Source organism: Pelodiscus sinensis, chromosome 10, assembly GCF_052426305.1.
Source record: "Pelodiscus sinensis isolate ZL-2025 chromosome 10, ASM5242630v1, whole genome shotgun sequence".
In the NCBI taxonomy this organism is placed as follows: Eukaryota; Metazoa; Chordata; order Testudines; family Trionychidae; genus Pelodiscus; species Pelodiscus sinensis.
The window spans coordinates 54622669-54628668 of record NC_143061.1 but is presented as its reverse complement, the minus strand read 5'-3'; positions in this window follow the sequence as shown (position 1 = coordinate 54628668).

Here is a 6000-nt window from a genome sequence, read left to right as displayed (position 1 = left end):
AGTATATTAACCTCCGGGTGAAATGACAGGCCCCCAGCACTCTCCCAGTGGCCTCTATTCTGTCGACAGCAACTGCTAACTACTCCAGCGGGCAATGTGATTTATTCAGCACATTGCTAATGTCAGATGACAAGGGGACCCCTATCTGGAAACAGAGGGGGCCCTCTGCAAGCGGCTGGCATGAGTTCATTAGGAACCGACGCAGCCAAAATAAAGCCTCCATTGAGAGTATGTGAGCAGTGACCTTCATACAAAATGGATCAAAGAAAGCTTCTATTAATATGATAACACACACAATGAGCAATAAACAAAACAATCAAAATGGGTCTTGAAAACCACCGAGGGGGCTGGCGGCTGGACAGAGGGGAATTACGTCGCCGGGAAGGTGTCGCATGCAAGAAGGGGACTGTTTTTTCTCCCCAATGACTTTTCGAAAACCGGTAACAGAGGGACCACTGCAGTCATTAGCACAGCGGCTGGGGGTCCTAATGGGTCACCCCGGCATTCAATGTTAGGGCACATGTGGCTTGAGCTTGATGGTCTGATCCCATCCCCAGCGGGTAGTTGTCCATGGATCATCACCCATGCCGCAGTCTGGTTGAATTCTACAGCCTCGTCTGTGCCAACATCTGCCCCTCTTATTATTAATATTAGGCACAGACCCAGTGGCCTCTGCCAAGGTACTAAGTGTTATAGACACACAGCAAGACACTGTGTTTGCCTCCCAAAGACTGTACAGCCAAAGCAGAGAAGGCAAAAGTGCTTGTATACCTGTTTCACTGAGGGCTTGTCTTCTCTTACTGGGAGATCAGCGCTGAGATGATCAATCTCCCAGGGTTTGATTTAGTGGGTCTAGTAAGGACCCACTAAATCAACCACTGATGGAACCCCCCATCGACCCCACTACTGCACACGGTCGTAAGGAGTAAGGGAAATTGACAGGAGAATTTCTCCCGTCGACCTCCCGCAGTGAGGAGCTGTGTATCTTAGGCCTAGCGTGTAGACCTGGCCTGAGAAAGGAAGTAATTTACCAAGTCCATGCCAGGTAAGATCAAATGCTGATTTGCAGGCTAGTGGCCCAGCCCCTTAAGGACAGCCACTCAGCACTGCAAGACACACATCAGTAGCTATCACCACCGATTGCCTTCTGTCTCATAGGGTGTGTCAAGACTACAGGGATTTTTCAAAACAAGTGGCCTTTTTTCGAAAAATCTTTACCTGAATCTAGACTGCTGCCGCGTTCTTTTGAAAGTAAATCGAAAGAACGTGGCCGTTTTTTCACCATGGAAAACCTCATTTTACAAGGAAGAATGCCTTTTTTCGAAAGAGCTCTTTCGAAAAATGGCGCTATGGAATGCAAACTGTGCTTTTTCGAAAGAGAGCATCCAGACTGCCTGGGTGCTCTCTTTCAAAACAGCGGCTTGCTTTTTCAAAAGTACTGATTGTAGTCTAGACGCTCTTTTTCGAAAGAGGCTTTTTCGAAAATATCTTTCGAAAAAGCCTCTTTCGAAAAAGGCATGTAGTCTGGACATAGCCATAGAGTACACAAGTGGCGCTGATTGGCCCTCCTGTAAACCCTTCTGCTCCCAGACCCATGTAAATCTCATGAGAGGTGCCCTGAAAGACACACACATCAGCCATCCTGCGGTAGAGCGTGTTATTCATTCCTGACTGGGAACACAGCAATCGCTGGGTGGAGACCTTGAGCCCCAACTCAACAGGAGAAAGAATTGGCTGCCGGACCCCTGTTTTCATGTGAGACACGATGGGTAGTTAGCAAAATGCTGCCATTGGACAGGAGAGAAGGCCAGTGGCTGGCATTCCCAGGGAGTGGAAACACCACAGCTCGTTGTTTGGTTTCTGCAATGCAAGAGAATTCCCCGCTGGCTGGTGGGACTGATGTGTGGGGCTTAGCTAAGCCTAGCAATGTTGTCACCCGACTGTCGGCCTGCCAATGCTAACCCATGGCAGTCCTGGGGCATGACATCTCAACTCCCCTGTCTTGATCAAGTTGCCGGGCCTCGTCACTGCTCTTTCCCTCTCCCTTGAAGGCCACGCTCACTTTTGTTCACTCTACAATCCTTAAATACGAGTGTCCTGCCACATCATCCTTTGTCGCCAACTTCCCCATTCACACATAAGAGCAAAGTGTGTTTGGCCAGGGTAGGAAACAAAGGGAAATTCACAAACAAAATTAATGCCGCCAGATTAATCATCATGGGAATATCTTAAAAGAACATTTCAGCCACTCAGAAGTCTGGAATTGGCAGATTAAAGGATGCCTGAACAACCTTAATTCATCCCTTTCATGTATGTTTTATGCTTTAGAGCAGAGTAAACTTTTTGACCAAACTTTTTTTTCTTTGCTGAAAAATTTGGATTCAACAACACAGTACATAAATTCATGTGGGAATCATCAATTTTTTTTAGACAAAAAAAGTTCCAGGCTAACATAAAAAGGTTGGATATTTTTTTGACATAAAAAGGTTGGATATTTTTTTCCAAAATGATTTCTCATTTCAAATTTTACTTCTACAGGTTGAAACTCCCTAGCCCGGCACTAGTCTAGCATGAGTGTGGCCCAAGGGCACCAGACTAGAAAGGTTCAACCAGTATTTTTGAAAAGGTAAACCCCCTTCAAACTGCTACAAATTCTACCCAAAATGACTTTTGTTTTACTTTGCTTTTTGGGCTTGGTTTTTTTTTTTTTGGAGAATCAGGATTTCTTTTTTGTTATGCCAGAAAAAAATAGAAAAAAGAAACATTTGGGGTCAATTGAAAACAATTTGTTTTTCAATTCAGACAGCAAACTAAAAACAAAAATCAGTTATTTGCACAGCGCTAATGATGAGACAGCCTTAATTACATGGTCACATGCAATTTTTTGCATAGACAACCTTAATTCTGGCTTTGTCTAGTTTTGAGTACTGGACTATGCAACCTTAATCATGTTCTTTTCACACTTTTTTTTTAATTGCTAACTCTATAGAATTCGTCCTGGCCTCTCTTATTTGTCTCCTAACGACACGTTTCCATGGGAGAGATTTTCCAGGCTCCGGAATCCCTTTCCCCATCCTTCTCTAGGTCCTTCCAATTTTGCAATAGATTTTAAAAATGAGATGAATGGAACTGAGCACAGCCCACCAAATGTAGCTTCCATATTACTCTCCGTGCTGTTCCTTACGCATCCTAACGTTGTTCTGGCTTTTTTACTCCATCTGCACGCCGAGCAGAGGGCTTCATGGAACTAGCTACAGAGATGCCCAAATTTCCACAAAACCAATGCCCGCAATTCCCTCGGTCAGCAGAGAGGTTCCTAGATCACTCTGCTACTGGGAGATGAAGGTCTTTTACAAATTCTACTACTGGGCTACCTCTCAGCTGGTAACCTGCTCGTATGCTGGACCCTCTGAAGGAGTGCACGTAGGCTGTGGACAATACTCAGGGTACTGGAAAGACAAGGTGGCTGAGAAATCTCAGAGGGGTCACCAAGTGAGTCTGTATCTGCAAAAATATTGAGGAGTCCTGTGGCACGTTAGGGACTCACAGATTTATCAGGTCTAAGTGTTCGTGGGGAAAACCCACTTTATCAGAAGTATTGGAGTGGAAGTGACAGAAGCAGGGGTATATACAAGGAAGGAAGTTACTTGTGTTAATGAAGCTAATCAAGTGGGTTATCCGCAGTGTTCGGTGTGGAGATGTGAATATCAAGAGAGGGGGAAATTGCCTTTGTAGTGCGTTAACCAGTTGAGATCCTCTTTCGATCCTAAACTGATCATGTTGAATTTGGAATTGGGGTTTGAAGTTCTTTTATAGGACCAACTTCTGCAGGTGAAAGAGACATGCTTTCAAGCTGCAAGAATGGAAGAAGAAATATGTCTGAGCATGAAACTGTATCTTTTGCACCACCAAACACTGGTCTGGTAAAAGCTATTACCTCACTCACTTACACACCCAGAGTTTCTAATATCCTGGGACCAGAACAATTACAGCAACACTGCAAACAATTGGGAGGCTGGACTGCTTCTCTGTGACAGGAAGTCTGGGGTGGGCTAAGTGTGTGACTGAGAGCTAGTGACACCTGTATTCTGGTGCTGGATCGGAGACTGAGTCTCACTGCAGATGCATTTTAGACTTAGCCTTCTTGCCTCAGTTTCCCAATCTCTAAAATGGGGACAGTCATAACTCATAGGAATGTTGTGGCAACTGACATTGGTAAAAAAACCCTGCACGAATGGGGAAATTCACCTGAATGCACAAAGAGGTGTCAGTATCCCATTTTCATTCCTGTCTCTCCCGCAAGAAGAGTGGATTATACAGAGAGCTGCCTCTGAAAACCCCTTTTTTATTATCAACAGTCCTGTTCAACTCACACCGCTGGGAATAGCCCTTCCTTTATATAAAATGCCATTTAAAAAAATCATTCCATCAACACGAAAAGCGAGGCATTCCAAAGACAGGAAATGCCCTTGCAACCTTAACTTTGCCCCTTTGCATGCATGTATCACAACTAGATTGGGAGCTCTTTGGGGCAAGGAATCTCCGTGTTATATCACGTCTATTACAATAGGGCCTTGTTCTCTGCTAGGTACTACGGTAACACATAACAAGGTCTATAATTCTACGGCAGCATGAGATTTTCCTTTGTTCACTTGATCTTTTTCGCAGGGAACAATGAATGAGGTAGCTGTTCAATATATATTTGTACCTCCCTGTTCAGCAAGCCCTTGCCTCGTTCACTGCAAGCCATCCAGCTAATGAAACAGATTTTATACTGAATATTTTCAAGCGGTAACCTTATGTACTTTCCCTGTGCTCAACGCTAATGAAGCTAATAGCACGCTTTCATCAGTGTTCCTTTATATTACATAGTCCATTCATATGCTGAGGGGCATCTTCTATAATGAAAACTATGAAATAGTCATGATAGATATGCTAAGTACTGATGTAACTCAATACTGACTTTAATTGTTGATTCCTCTAGTAATAAAACATGATAGATGGAGAAGACCTCAGAGCTACAGGGTTTCCCCTCACCCCCCCACCCCACCCCTCTAGGCTTTCTATACACCTGAAACATTCAGAACCAATACAAGGAAATACATTTTTCATGCAATGTGCAATTAGCCTGCGTAACTCATTGCCATGGGAAGTAATTCAGGCAAAGAACAAAGTGAGACTCACAAAGGCGTTGGGCATTTAATCAGAATCTACAGAGTTATAATAGCTAATACTTTAAAATAAATTTGGAAGGGATATTAAAGCTCCGGCTTCAAGGTCGAAGCCAACCTCTGACTATTCGAGACCGAGATGAGACGTAATGTGGGGGGACAGATTGGCCCATCACGGCCTAGTGTACGCAGGGCTGGTGGGAGACTTTGCCGGGCGCTGGGGGCAGCTGGCTCCATGCCCTCAGGAAGAGGCGGGGCCTCTGGCAGAAGGGGGCGGGGTTAGAGCTAGCTTCCCTCAGCCACCTGAATGCTCTGGCGGTGATTTAACGAGCCCAGGGTAACAGCAGCTGTTGCCCGGAGCTCTACGCCATTTTAAATCAACAGGCCCTGGGGCAGGTGCCCCTTTACTTCCTCCCTCATCCCGTCAGCAGCCCCGATGGCACAGTATTCCTTCCTCTGGAGCCTGCCTGAAAGGAGGTACTAGGGCAAATGGACCTCAGGGCTCATACAGAGCCCTACAGATCACATTTTCCTCAGAAAAGAAGCACATAACAGGCTACATCGCCTTCATTTCATAGAATCATAGGACTGGAAGGGACCTCGAGAGGTCATCGAGTCCAGCCCCCCGCCCTCAAGGCAGGATTAAGCTCCATCTACACCATCCCTGACAGATGTCTATCTAACCTGTTCTTAAATATCTCCAGAGAGGGAGATTCCACCACCTCCCTTGGCAATTTATTCCAATATTTGACCACCCTGACAGTTAGGAATTTTTTCCTAATGTCCAATGTAAACCTCCCTTGCTGCACTTTAAGCCCATTACTCCTTG